Below are 14,084 nucleotides of genomic sequence, written 5' to 3'. Positions count from 1 at the left end.
TGTATTGTTTCTTTTGCTAGAACTTCTGTTTAAAAATGAAATAAAATAGTGGATTAAGTGATATTAAGTTGTCCGACTAGGATGACTGACGATGTAGGACAGAGAGCATCTACCTCAAACCCCACCTAAAAGGAAAGGATTCTACACTGGTTGTGCAGAACTTGCTATCGAAACAAAATAATAGATGTAACAGTACAAATCATAAGTTGGAGAAGCTTACTCATTTCCTGCGCACAGCCATAAGCAAAAGGTAATCGGTACCCAAACGAAAGAGGCCAACCACCTGTGTGAAGCTCAGAAAAATTCCCGAGCAACACTACTGGAAACGACAGACACCAAGAAGAACATGGTGGTATTGGAAACACCCAAGCCGGTGAGAGCACCAGAACTCTACACACGAACTCCACAAAGAACATGGCTGGAAATCGAAGCAAGGAACGACCAGGAAGAGGAAAACCTATGGGGGTTGAGGAATTGGATTGGCCGAATTGAAAATTTGGGAGAACCAGCAGTAGATGCAGGGAAAGTAAAAGGATAAGAGGGAGAAGATGACCCAGCAATCGACCCCAGCCTAAGCTAGGGCTGGTGCCACCAAAAGTGCTTAAAACTGAAGATCTCACACAATCAGTGAGGAAGACTCTATGATCAACGGTGGTTGGAGAATCAGCTAGCTGGAAGCTCCTCATATTGGTGGTGGATGCTTCTTGAATGTTCTTTCGTTTTTGGGCCTTTGGGCTTTTTTATGTATATGTTTTTTTAGGCCCTTTTTGGTTATTTATAGGTGTTGTTGGGCCTTTGTTCGGTTATAAGTTTGTGTACTATGTGTTTGTTTGAATAAATTCTCTTCCTTGACCCAAAAAAAAAAAAAAAGTTGGAGAAGCTAGAAAAGATATAAAACAAAACCATTTTAACTCTCTCAAAGGTTCTTATTCCTTTGTATCATAATCTCATTATTGCAAATAGGACCGGTGCATACAGATACTCTTGCTACGCAAGCATGGAAAAATTAAGGGTTATTATACAAAATGGTCCCTGAGATTTGCATGATCAATAGAAATGGTCCCTGAGATTGTCCACCATCCATGAATTTGGTCATTTCGTTAAAAACTCTTTGGGCAATTTTCAAAGCTTCATAACTCAATCGATTCTGAACCAAATTCAACCCATAATGTATCAAAATGAAGATAAGAAAGTGTAGAACAAGATTATACCTATTTAGAATCCCAATGATTGCCAGAGATAGCCAAAAAATAGGCTGAAAGGTGACTAGTTAGAGAGAAAACTGGCAAACTCGGCGGAAACTGGGTACCATTCTCTTCGTCTCGTCAGGAAGTATTATTTTTATTTTTGAATCACTCGATTTAGTTGAGTATTGAAGAAGTTCTGAACGTGTAAAGTTTACCCAGTTTCTGGCGAGTTTTCCAGTTTTCCTATGGACCAGTTACCTTTCAGGCTATTTTCCGGCCATCTCCGGCAAACATTGGGTTTCCAAGTAGGTATAATCTTATTTTACACTTTCCTATCTTCATTTTGATATATTATAGATCGAATTTGGTTAAGAAACGATTGAATTACAAAGCTTTGAAAATTGCCCAAAATCCTTTTTAATAGAAGGACCAAAATCATGGATGGTGGACAATCTCATGAACCATTTCTATTGATTTTCAATACCATTTCTATTGATCATGCAAATCTCAGGGACCATTTCTATTGGTCATGCAAATCTCAAAGATCATTTTGTATAATAACCCAAAAATTTAAGCATGCCAAAATCTTGTTCCCAACAAGATAGGAACCATAAACATCATGAACTGCATTCTTGATCTCTTCCTTGCTAAAAACTTCGGAATTCAAGTCGGGAAAGGCCCCAGTCAAGGGCTTAACATCAACACCAATTTCATCTGCCAACTCATATAGTCCCTTCTTTTCAAGACTCGGCTTCTTCAGTACCATAGCCGCCAAGTAACCCAATTCAACTGCCGTATTCTGTATCATACATGTCAGTGCAGAAGTGCTAGAACAGCTAATATAGCGACTAATATTCATGCCCACGAATCAGTCACTCTGATCAGAAAGAAGTCTTCCAAGTCCAGATTGAGAAAACATCTTTTCGGTAAGAATAATTGAGCAACTCATCAAGCCTTGGGATAATCAAGCAACGACTGTCGGTACAAACAAGAAACATTTTGGCTATAGACATGGAAAACTTGAGTTCAGTCCCCATAACTCAGTTCCTTTGCTACTGCGACTTCAACCATAATATTTTCTCATCAACCAAACGAGCATTTCCCGTCACTACACTTACCGTTACCTTAACTCCGTGAACTTCAACTTCGTATGGACGCATTTTTGATAGTATGCGATAAGGGATCATTTTGAAATAAACAAAGAAAAAAAAAATCAACAGGACGTAAAGAGAAAAGATGCATGTTCGTATATATATAGCTAGGCTCTGAGACCCTTGAGTTTAATTGGTGGATTTATTGGAACTTATTTTGTTACATGGTATGGGGCGAAATTGATGGGACTTAAACTGGTGACACAGAGTAATTAGATGATCATATCAATTTATTAAAATTTAATTACATAATGAATTTGATATGTATAGAATACTGGAAAGACACTCAAGATTCCAGTCTTTTTTTATGCCTATCCTTTCATATGAAATGAAAAAAATGGTGAACGCAAGCCAACAAGGTGCCCTGCTTTACGAGGGTCGGGAGAAACATCTATCATACTCAACATTACCCTTGCTTTGCAAAAATGATGTTTTCACTACTCAAACCTGTGACTTGTCGGTCACAAAAGAACAAACTTTCCGTTGTGCCAAGGCTCGCCCTCTTTCGTATGAAATTAAAATCACATGATAATTTTGATTAGCTTGATTGAGTCTTGATATCAAATCCCACACAGGTTTTTTATGATCATGTTAATCCAGACCATTCCTATCCTCTTGATAATGAACGGTAATTAAAGACTCCTTCTCCATATGCATATGGCAATGGAAAGTCAGATTAAGAAAAAAATACACTGTGTTAATCTGGAGTTTGAAAAACGTAATAATTAACATTTTCCGCCATTTTTGGAATGCAAGAGAGAATGTGCATAAAATGAATTCAAGAAATGCAATTTTGACAAGACCAACTCATGTGTCTTTGCAACCAAGTGTCCGACCGATTAACATGTTTGGAGGGGAAAATTACAGATGCATACACCCATTTTTCATTTCAATTCTTAAAGAACTAAAGTCAATCAGCCTCTGAAGGAGTTTCTAGGTGATGATCATATGAATGCAGACCACTTTTCTCCTCATGGCAACATATATGGCGAGATTTCGATTAACAAGTTTGGAGGCGAAATTTCGAATAATATTGCTTGATTTAGTGGTCCATCAAGTAATCCAAAAATGAATCCTACAACATTACCAATTTGCCTGTTGGAATCCATTGTCTCGCATCGGACAGAGGGAGAGAAGAAAATCAGTTTAAATAGAATTACCCCATTCTAACTAATACCGAGGCCTTTTATGATAAAACCTCACTCCTAAGGATTGAGCAGGTGGCCAAGTGGGGACAGTATCAGTGTTGTTGGAGTAGGCCCTTGGCCTGTCTACCTGAAATTTAACACTGCCGCCTAACAGATTTAGACTAGCATATACTAAATTCATGTAGAAATTAGAACATTCAATTTTGGAGCGTCTACAAATCTTTGGTTCCGTGTTGAATGCAATTTCAGACTGCCCTATTCGATTGGTGTTGTTTCTTGTGCTAGAACTTCTGTTTAAAAATAAAATAAAATAGTGGATTAAGTGATATTAACTTGTTGCGTGAGAATGTGAGGTAAAAAAGTCCCACATTGATGAATGGAGAAAACCTTGTAAGGCTTATAAAAGGTTAGACTACTTCCCATATTGTCAATTTGTTTTATGGTGGAACCTTAACTTTCTTCATGGTATCAAAACCTAGTTGGCTCACATGTAAAGCACATCGGCCATACATGCTCCACATCACTCCGTTCGTGTGATCGCAAATCCCCCATACTTGTGAGGGGGCGTGTGAGATTGTGAAGTAAAAGAGTCCCACATTGATGAAAAGGAAAAACCTTGCAAAGGCTTGTAAGGACCCATTTGTTTGACTTGCTAAGTTTCATTGGACTAGATTGGACTAACTCCCACACGTGCTCCACATCACTACGTTCGCAAGTTTCATTGGACTAGATTGGACTAACTCCCACACGTGCTCCACATCACTCCATTCGTGCAAACGTGAATCCCTCATACGTGTGAAGGGGAGTGTGAGAATGTGAAGTAAAAGAGTCTCACATTGATGAAAAGGAAAAACCTTGCAAAGGCTTGTAAGGACCCCGTTTGTTTGACTTGCTAAGTTTCATTGGACTAGATTGGACTAACTCTTAGTCTAGTCCAATGTTTGAGCTAATAGTTCTTAGCGGGAGTCCCGAAAACCACGGGACTAGCTAAGACCTGCTTCTTGCGTTGCTCTGCTGGCGTCCTCACTGCAACGACAACTTCATCTTCTCTGCATCATCCTCTCTCTACACACATGTGCACATCTTCACAAATTCACACAAATGAAAACCCATATTCGCTGGGATTGCAAAACCCATATTGGAATCGTAAAACCCAAACACAAATTCCAAATCCCAGATTCGAATTGCAAAACCAAGTTCACTCGAAGCTCTGCAAAACCTAAATCTAAAAGGAAATAACCAAATCCAAGGATGCTCTGCAAATCAAATTCCTTCTCCAACTTTCGAGAAAGAGATAGAGGGTTCTAGATAGGGAAATTTTGGGGCACGATTTTTTTTTTTTTTTTATCCATTTGGTGCATGATTAAACTACACCCAACCCAACCCAAGCCAAATGTCAAATCAAGGCCAAATACCCCCCAAGATTTAGCCCACAAACGCGTGAACTCACCCAAAATTACCCCACTCTCGGCCCGTTCACTCGCCCACTCACCCCACGCGGCCCGTGAATCTTTAGCTCCTGACAGGGGGCCCACTGTCAACCACAACCCAGAGCCTAATGGCTCTTTTCTGCATCCAACGGCTAGCATTTTTGGACCATTGGTTGATCCAAAAGTCCAGATTCAAATTTTTTTTTTTTAAATGTTATTTTAAAATACATTGAATCCAATGGCTGAGATCAAATATAATCAAATCTAAAGGTAAAAAAAAAGATCTAAAGGCCCAAATTTAAATCCAACGACTAAAATAATTAAAAAAATTATTTAACTCAAAATTCATCCAAAAACTCTATAAATGCCTATGTATTTGTTCAAACATTCACAAAAAACTCAATTTTCTCCTACAATTCTTCCAATTTTTCTTTCTACCATTTCTTTCCATTTCCAAATTGTTCAACATGGTAAGAGAGCATATTAGAGGTCGTAATTGGACCTGTGAGGAAGATGCTGTTTTATGCTTGGCATGAGTTTCTATTAACAAAGATGGTGCAGTTGGCACGAATCAAAATAAAAAGGTTTTGTGGGATAAAATCATTAAAAAGTTTCATGAAAACTACAATGGCGGCAGGAGGGACGGTGGTGGTGTTTACAATTGGTGGAAGGCTATCAACAAAGCATGCACTTTATGGAAAGGAAGCTTAGAGAGAATTGTGGTTGGCATGGCTAGTGGAAAGAGCACCACAGAAATTGTGAGTTTTTTTCTTGATATTTTATTTGTCATGTTCATAATATTATTTTGCAACTAATTGTTTTTATGTATTTTTTGCATAGGGTGACAACACAATGGAAATTTAAAAGACAAGACTAACACCAAAAAATCAAGTTTTTAAGTTGCAACATGCTTGGGACGTCCTCAAGGATTGTCCAAGGTGGGGAACCGATGCGGATCAACAATGGGGAAGATTATTTCAAAATGAAGCCGCATCGACAAATGTCAGAGATGAAGGTGTCGATGAAATGACCCCAACTCCTTCTTTTGCAAGGCCCCCGGAAAGAGATAAGTAAAAGGAAGCAAAAAGAAAAGGGAAGTCCCAAGATCCGATGAGTTGACACATTGCTACTGGAATTGCAAGATTGAGCGAAACCCATAGCGCTCGCCAAAAAAAAGCAGCCTGAATGCGTTTGCAACTGAAGGAAGAAGGGGATAGGGAGCAAGATAGGTTTGAAATTAATTTCATGATGGAGGACCTCAACAAATACCACTCCAAAGAGGAAGAAGTTCTTACATGGTAAGCAAAATGAAATTTTAAGAAAGTATACCACAAGGAGTATATTTCAAAATGTAAATCATCTCAACCATACACCCCAAGTCCACCACCATCACCAAGTCAAGATGGTGGATATCACTATTAAGTTTATGTAATGTATGAATTATCAATTGTATTAAGTTTATGTGGTTTATATGGTTTATTAATTGTCATTTGTATTAAGTTTATATACTTTATTAATTGACGTGTGTATTAAATTTATGGCATATTAATTATTGTTTCTATTAATCTAGATGTCTTCAATAATTATTGTACTTATTATTCCACACTTCGATGTAGAATAGATGTCTTCAATAATTCAACCTTCATTCAATAATTTATCCAACGTACTAGACAAAATACTTTGCACAAGAAGTCACTTAAATTTATTACTAGAAAATACCAACATAGTACACTTAAAATTATTACATAAATGCTTTGAAAGTTGTATAGAGGATGATTGAAGGTTGAAAGATTGTGTGATCAACTGATATTGAACATGTGTTTATATAGAGGATAATTGATGAAAGTTGAAAGATTGGTGAAAGTTGAAGGTTCGGTGAAAGTTGAAAGTTGAACGGTTTGTGAAAGTTGAAAGTTTGGTGACAGTTGAAAGATTGGTGAAAGTTGAAGACTTGCTTTGTGGAAAGATTTAGTGTTTTTTCAATATTTATCGAAATTTAAATATTTTTAGATTAAAATGTTCATCAAATTAATTTACGATAGTCTACATAATTTTATTTTTTTAATAATAATTTAAGAAAAAAATTGTTTATGGGCTAAAAGCTAAATTTTCCTGTTAAAAAATTTGGTTTTTAGCCCAATAGTTGGAGATAGTCTTATATGTGTAGTTCCCTTTGTTTTCAAGAGAATGGAGTTTCCTAGAAAAAAGAGAAAGAAAAAGAAAAAGAGAAAGAGAATTAATTTTTATTATTAGTCCAACAATGCACCAAACGTTAGATTAAATTATTTCACTTTAATCTAAACTAAACTAGTTTAGTTTAATTTCTAAATTTAATCCAGTTCGAAATAATCCAGTGCAACAAACAAAAATACAAATCATAAGTTGGAGAAGAGAGAATATATAAAACAAACGCATTAAAGCAATCCAAAAGGTTCTTATTCCTTTTTCTCATGATCTGATTATTGGAAATAGGACTAGTGCATACAGATAGATAATCTTGCCAAAAAGGCAAGTATGAAAAAATTAAAGCATCCCCACAAGCTTGTTCCCAACAAGACAGGAAGCATGAACATCATGAACTGCATTCTTGATCTCTTCCTCGGTAAAAACTTCGGAATTCGTGTCGGGAAAAGCCCCAGTCAATGGCTTAACATCAACACCAATTTCACCTGCCAACTCATATAGTCCTTTCTTTTGGAGACTCGGTTTCTTCAGCACCATAGCCGCCAAGTAACCCAATTCAACTGCCGTATTCTTTATCAGACCTGTCAGTGCAGAAGTACTACTACAGCTACTATAGCTACTAATATTTGTGCCCACGAAACAGTCACTCTGATCAGAAAGAAGCCTTCCGAGTCCAGAATCAGAAATATATTTTGGGTAAGAACGCATGAGCAACTCATCAAGCCTTGGGATAATCAAGCAACGACTTTCAGTACAAACAAGCAACATGTTGGCTTGAGAGATGTTAGAAAACTTAAGTTGAATCCCCAGAACTCGGTTACTATGCTGCTTCGACTTCAACCATAATATTTTTTCATCAATCAAACGAGCATTTCCGGACACTACACTTACCGTTACTTTAACACCGTGAACTTCAACTTCGTAGGGACGCATTTTTGATAGGATATTATAAGGGATCATTTTGAAATTAAAAAGAAAAAAAAAACCCACGTAAACAAAAAGATGCATGTTTGCATATATATAGGTTGAGACCATTGAGTTTAATTCGTGGATTTATTGGAACTTATTTTGTTACATGGTATCGGGACGAAATTGATGGGACTTAACTGGTGACATAGAGTAATTTGATGATCATATGAATTTATTAAAACTTAATTACATAATGAATTTGATATGTATAGAATACTGGAAAGACACTCTAAGATTCCAGTCTTTTTTTTATGCCTACCCTTCATATGAAATGAAAAAAAGGGCGAACACAAACAAGCAAACAAGGTGCCCTGCTTTGCAAGGGTCGGGAGGAAATGTCTATCGTAGGCAGCTTTACCCTTGCCTTGCAAATAGAATATTTTCACGACTCAAACCCATGACATTTCAGTCACAAAAGAGTAAACTTTCAGTTGCGCCAATGCTTGCCCTTTTTCTTATGAAATGAAAATCACTTAATAATTTTGATTAGCTTGATTGAGTCTTGATATCAAATCCCACACAGGTTTTTGATGATCATGTTAATCCAGACCATTCCTATCCTCTTGGTAATGAACGGTAATTAAAGACTCCTCCATATGCATAGGGCAATGGAAAGTCAGATTAAGAAGAAAATACATTGTATTAATCTGGAGTTTGAAAAACGTAATAATTAACATTTCGCCATTTTTGGAATGCAAGAATGTGCATAAAATGAATTCAAGAAATGCAATTTTGACATGACCAACTCATGTGTCTTTGCAACTAGTAAGTGTCCGACAGATTAAAAAGTTTGGAGGCGAGAATTACAGATGCATACGCCCATTTTTCATCTTAATTAGTTAAAGTCAATCAGTCTCTGAAGGAGTTTCTAGGTGATGATTTATATGAATCCAACATATACGGCGAGGGAAAGTAGTCAAGGTCTTAATTTGATGCTGACATTAAATTGATTGGTTGTATGTAATGATGTTAACACCTTGAGTTGAACTTGTGATCCCAAGATCCCTACCTTAAACAGTATTTAGCGCCCTTGTTTTCGTAGAATGTAGAAATTGAAAGCTTCCGACTTTGGAACAACTTGTAGAAAATCTGATACACAAGGTTATACAAAACCTTTCATCTCTACGGTAATTAAGAAAATTCAAACTTGAGTGTAAAGGAAGAGCACAGTCCTCTGATCAACTGCCTAATTCACATATGCTCCATGGACATACTGATCCAAAATGGAACATGGAAACACTGAAACAGCAACGTTCGAAAATCGACTAACGAAAAATTAATCAAGAAGTAAAACAAAAGGCTAAAAAAGCCAACAGTATAGCAGTATTGCCAGTACAACATTAACGAACTTCTGTTAAAGTCTGCAAATTTAGAAATCTAAACAAGTTGCCCCAGTAGACCTGTAAGTTTCAGTAATACTGCGCATAAATTAACATCCGGAATATATCAAAAGAGCTTTCTGAATTGTTCACTTTGGTATCGTTTGGTATGCAGACGGGACGGGACGGAACGGAATGAGACGGGACGGAACGGAATGAGACGGGACGGGACGGGACATGACGGAAAGGAACAGAGCGGGAGCAAAGATGCTCTCGGATGGAAACAAGGAGGAAGAAGAAGGAGACGGAGAGATTATAATTTTGTGTTCCACGGATGTGGAACGAGTCGTTCCAGGGGGGGTGAGGTGGAACGAAAATTCACCCAAAACTTGTCCTATGGAACAGCTCGTTCCACCCGTTTTAGGCGCACCAAACGTGGGACGGAACACCTTGTCCCACTCTGTTCCGTCCCGTCCCACGTACCAAACGGTACCTTTATTTCTCTAAAGCAATGGTAGCATTGGAAAGCCTCATCACTACAAAAAATATGAGCAGTGTGCACAATAAATTATATGTGCCCTTTGAGGCCAAAGAGCACCAACATATGTGCCCATAGACCAATAGCAACAGTGCAGCAACTATATTTGTATTTGTGCCCTCTATGGGCGTCACCTTTACTAAAAGGGCACAATACACTGTTTGGTGCTCAAACAGGCAGACCACTATTTGTGCATGTTTCTGACTACTTTATCAAAAGACCTTTTCCAGCCATATTGACACTTACATTATAATTGTGCCAGCAAGAATTAAATATTAAAAAAAATCAAAATTTAAAAAACTGAAACTGAATTGAGGAAATGCAAAAATTTAAATTTTCATAAAATGAAAACAGCCTACAACCATGAAACGGAAAGTAAGCACAAACCAAGTTAAGCACCATGTAAGCACATATCAAGAAAATTCCAAACTTTAGAAAGCTAAAAAAGATGGTATAAGATCTTTAATTTGGGAACCCAACATAACAAAGTCAAATATAATTGAGGAAATAAAGATATGCAGAGATGTACTTACACTAAGAGAGCGAAGCAGTTGGAGACCTGCACCTTACAAATTCAAATCTCCTCTTCTTAGAATTAACATGCATTGTACCCTCAAAAATGTTAAAACTACATATTCAGAAATAGAATAAAACAAATTTGAAATTTGGAATTACAAAAACCATAAACGCTTAACCCATCTTCCTTTCAAAGTTCTACAAATTTATCTTAGACCCTGCTTCCTATAACACCACAAACACGCCAAACAAGTACTTTACTTAAAAATTCAATTCTTATCATTATTTGTTTAACCCATTAAAAATAAAACTTCAAATTAAGGAAACAAATGAATATATCTGATATCAACACCCTTAGCAAGAGTAAGGTAATAGGAATTTCATAAGTCACAACAATGAATTGTAGCTGGATTCTTACAGTTGCTAAATACTAGCTTTCTTATAGCTTACATATAGTTTGCCAAAGCTGAAAGCTAGTTGGAAGTTAACAACATCATATCAAGCAATTTGACGAGAGCATACAAAAGCTAGTTAGAAATAAAATTAACTATAAAGGGAAGATTAGGAGAAAATTTGGAAGAGACTTGAACAAATAAATCATTTGCCACTTCCAGTACCAGAGCAATTTGACAATAACAGATCAAAGTACTATCAATGCCAGTTCATTTGATAGAGATGGAAGAGGAAGCAAGAAGGGGCTGGGAGGGTAATGCGGGACTTATGGGTGTTACAGAAGCTGCAGACAGAGAAAAGGAAGGAGGAAGCAAAAGCTCGAAGTTCTGAATGGGATGAAGAAAGTATCATCTATAGTCTAGTAATCTCATTCGTTTATAGCAAACTTATTTACCATATTTACTTTGACAGGATCAATCAAAGTAAAGAGGTTCAGTTTACAGTTAATAAGTTATGCATCAAACCGCACACAGAAGGAAACAAAGAATAAAGTTGGATGCCATGCCACATTGCCACTAAGAAATCAATGCTATATATTTGAAAGAAAATGGAAGAACTGTAAGGTGACTATAACTTACAGAACAATATCTATATGCCGAGGAGCATAATGTCCACCGCCTAATCCAAGAAGAACTTTATTCTTATCCTTCTCCCTAGAGCGCCAATAATATAAAAAATGAAGTTAGATAAGTATCAAACTTTGGTTAAAAGTGCAAACAAAGACATGAGCTTTTCATGAAAATCAATATACCCGTTCCAGTTTCCAACAGCTGCTCCCCCTTCAAGCCCAAGTCCTTCCCAAACTAACTGCAAGCACAAAAATTGCCACCAATTTATTCTCATGAGTTGTTTGTTCTGTTAAACTTTATAAGCTCGGGGACCAGAAACATTACGAAGGGACGAAAAGTATTTATTAAAAAAACTAACAGTAGGACGTATCAATGACTTGCTCAAATGATTGAAATTGGTAGTTGTCTACTTAACTAGGGCCATAACCTGTGCTGCATCTTGCCTCTTCCAGTACTCATCCGTGCCGCTTATATCAACCAAGTAACATCAAGAAACAAGAAACCCTCAAATGCATAGTAAAAAATACGAAAAACCATGTCACATATAGAAGCTTCAAACTGAATAGCAGCTTTCCAAAGCCAAATATACCATTGGCTAATAAATTAATTAGTACATATACAACTCAATATTTGTTAATTCATAAAAATAGCCAATCACCTTCCAGTCTAAACCTATTTGAAGTGACAACAGGTCACTTTCCATTCGAAGCAAAAATGGGTCTGTTTGAATCTGAACCAGATCAAATCCCCTTTTGATTATAACCCAAAAGAGAAAAAAGCACAGTTCCCTTGTGTTTCAAACGAACCCTAACCCTAAAATTAATCACAAATTATTAACTAAATTAAGCATTACAAGTTCTAAATTGTTACCATTTTACCTGGAACGAAGTGGAGAGGAAGGAATCACATTATGCAGGCACTGAACTGAAGGGGAACTATGGATGAGATAAGAGTTGAGGCCGACTGATTTGCAAATTATGTGTGAAGGAGAGGGATTTGCAGAGTCTATGAGAATGTGTGAACTCGACTAAAGACTTGAGTTGAGACCCACCTATTTGCAGTGTGTGTGAGATTTGAAGGGGAAGGATTAGCAAATTCTGTTTTTGCGTGACTTGAGAATTGAGATGAGAAGCGAGAGAGACAGAGAGAGGGGGAAATAGCAAAATTTTGGAAAAATATAGAAAGAGAGAGAGAGCCTAAGGTTGAAGAGAGGCTCGGTTCGATTGGGAAAAGGAGAGACAGAGAAAGAGGAGAGGCGGAGGAATAAAGGAGAGGTTGGGTTGGAATGGGAAACACAGAGATGCGGAATGAAGGAAATGAGGAGAGAGTGAGGCGTGAAGATTGAGGAAAGTGTTTTGTTTAAGACATTATTTTAAACAAAGGGCACAATAAAACTATCTTTACTTTAAATACATTAAATTGTAGGACACAATTACAATAATAGTGTCATTGCAAATTAATAAAAAAATTCCATTGCTAGGTGTATTCAATTGGAATTTTGAGAGATTTTAATTCTTTTAATGAATCTAGGGGTATTCAATCAGGTTTTGAAGTGATTCTCTAAAATTCAAGGTGTATTCAATTAGAATTTTAAGATAGTTTATTAAAATCCTTAGAAATCTAAGTGTATTCAATTAAGATTTTAAAGAAGTTTATAACATTCAAGGTGTATTCAATTAGAAATTGATTTTAAAGAATTTGAGAAAGTTGAAGAATTAGAGGGAATTGGAGAGATTTCGTAGTGTATTTTAAGCATCCACAAATCTCACCTCTCTCCATGAGATTTCGAGGAAATTGAATCAAAATTTTATACGGAATCTCTACAAATCAATTGAACTCCATAAAAATCCATGGATTTATAAATTTATTAAAATCTCTCAAATTCTCAAATGAATACACCCCCTAAAGCCACCAAAGAAGAAACGCACAAATCCATAATTGTGCCCACATATTCATTTGCTATATAGTGATTTATTATTTATTAATATTTACTGGACACAATTTCAAACATTTGTGTCAAAAATAATTTTTAATTACTAAGCTATATTGTCTATCTGAAGACCCAATGGAACATACAGTGATTTAGTATTTATTTATATTGACTGGACACAATTTCTAATATTTGTGTCAAAAAAAGGAATTTATAATTATCGACTCATTTGTATATCTGAAGACTGATCAACTTTTGCATGAAGACCGATGACCCTAAGGGCACAATTGTTGGTTATGTGTCACTGCAAGAAGGACTTTTATTACATTAAAAAAATAAATAAACACTTACGATAATGTCAAAAACCATATCACCAAGTATCAAAACAAACCTGCTAACAATCTAAAAAGCAGTTCAAAAAGATATGAATCTAACAAACATTCATTGCATATGGAAATGATCCATTGTAAATATAAAATGTGCCACTTAGTACTACGGTGTAGTGGTATTCTTATTTACTTGTAAGTGACAGATCTGAGATTCATTTGTTGCCCAAAACGATTTTGAACAACAATGTTGCTAACATATTTTGAGGCTATAACATTGCACAGTAATAAACAGCTTCATACCATTATTTACCACAATTTTATAAATTTAATTTTTTGGTCCGCTAGAGGTCAAGACAAATGA

At 36.3% G+C, this 14,084-nt stretch overlaps 1 long non-coding RNA gene across 2 annotated transcripts; it reads right to left on the bottom strand.

The window, feature by feature from the left end:
* Positions 1 to 8,905: 8,905 nt before the first annotated feature.
* LOC137745689 (uncharacterized) lies at positions 8,906 to 12,804 on the bottom strand. Of its 2 annotated transcripts, XR_011069709.1 has the most exons (6): positions 12,343 to 12,804; positions 11,880 to 11,931; positions 11,647 to 11,702; positions 11,474 to 11,548; positions 9,882 to 10,667; positions 8,906 to 9,540 (listed from the first exon to the last, which is right to left on the bottom strand). It is a non-coding gene; the product is annotated as an uncharacterized lncRNA (long non-coding RNA). The 2 variants fall into 2 exon arrangements; XR_011069708.1 differs by having other exon boundaries at positions 11,880 to 12,804.
* Between the last annotated feature and the right edge of the window lie 1,280 nt (positions 12,805 to 14,084).

The sequence above is a fragment of the Pyrus communis genome, chromosome 9 (assembly GCF_963583255.1).
Source record: "Pyrus communis chromosome 9, drPyrComm1.1, whole genome shotgun sequence".
NCBI classification, from domain to species: domain Eukaryota; kingdom Viridiplantae; phylum Streptophyta; class Magnoliopsida; order Rosales; family Rosaceae; genus Pyrus; species Pyrus communis.
This window is presented reverse-complemented; position numbering and strand designations above follow the sequence as displayed.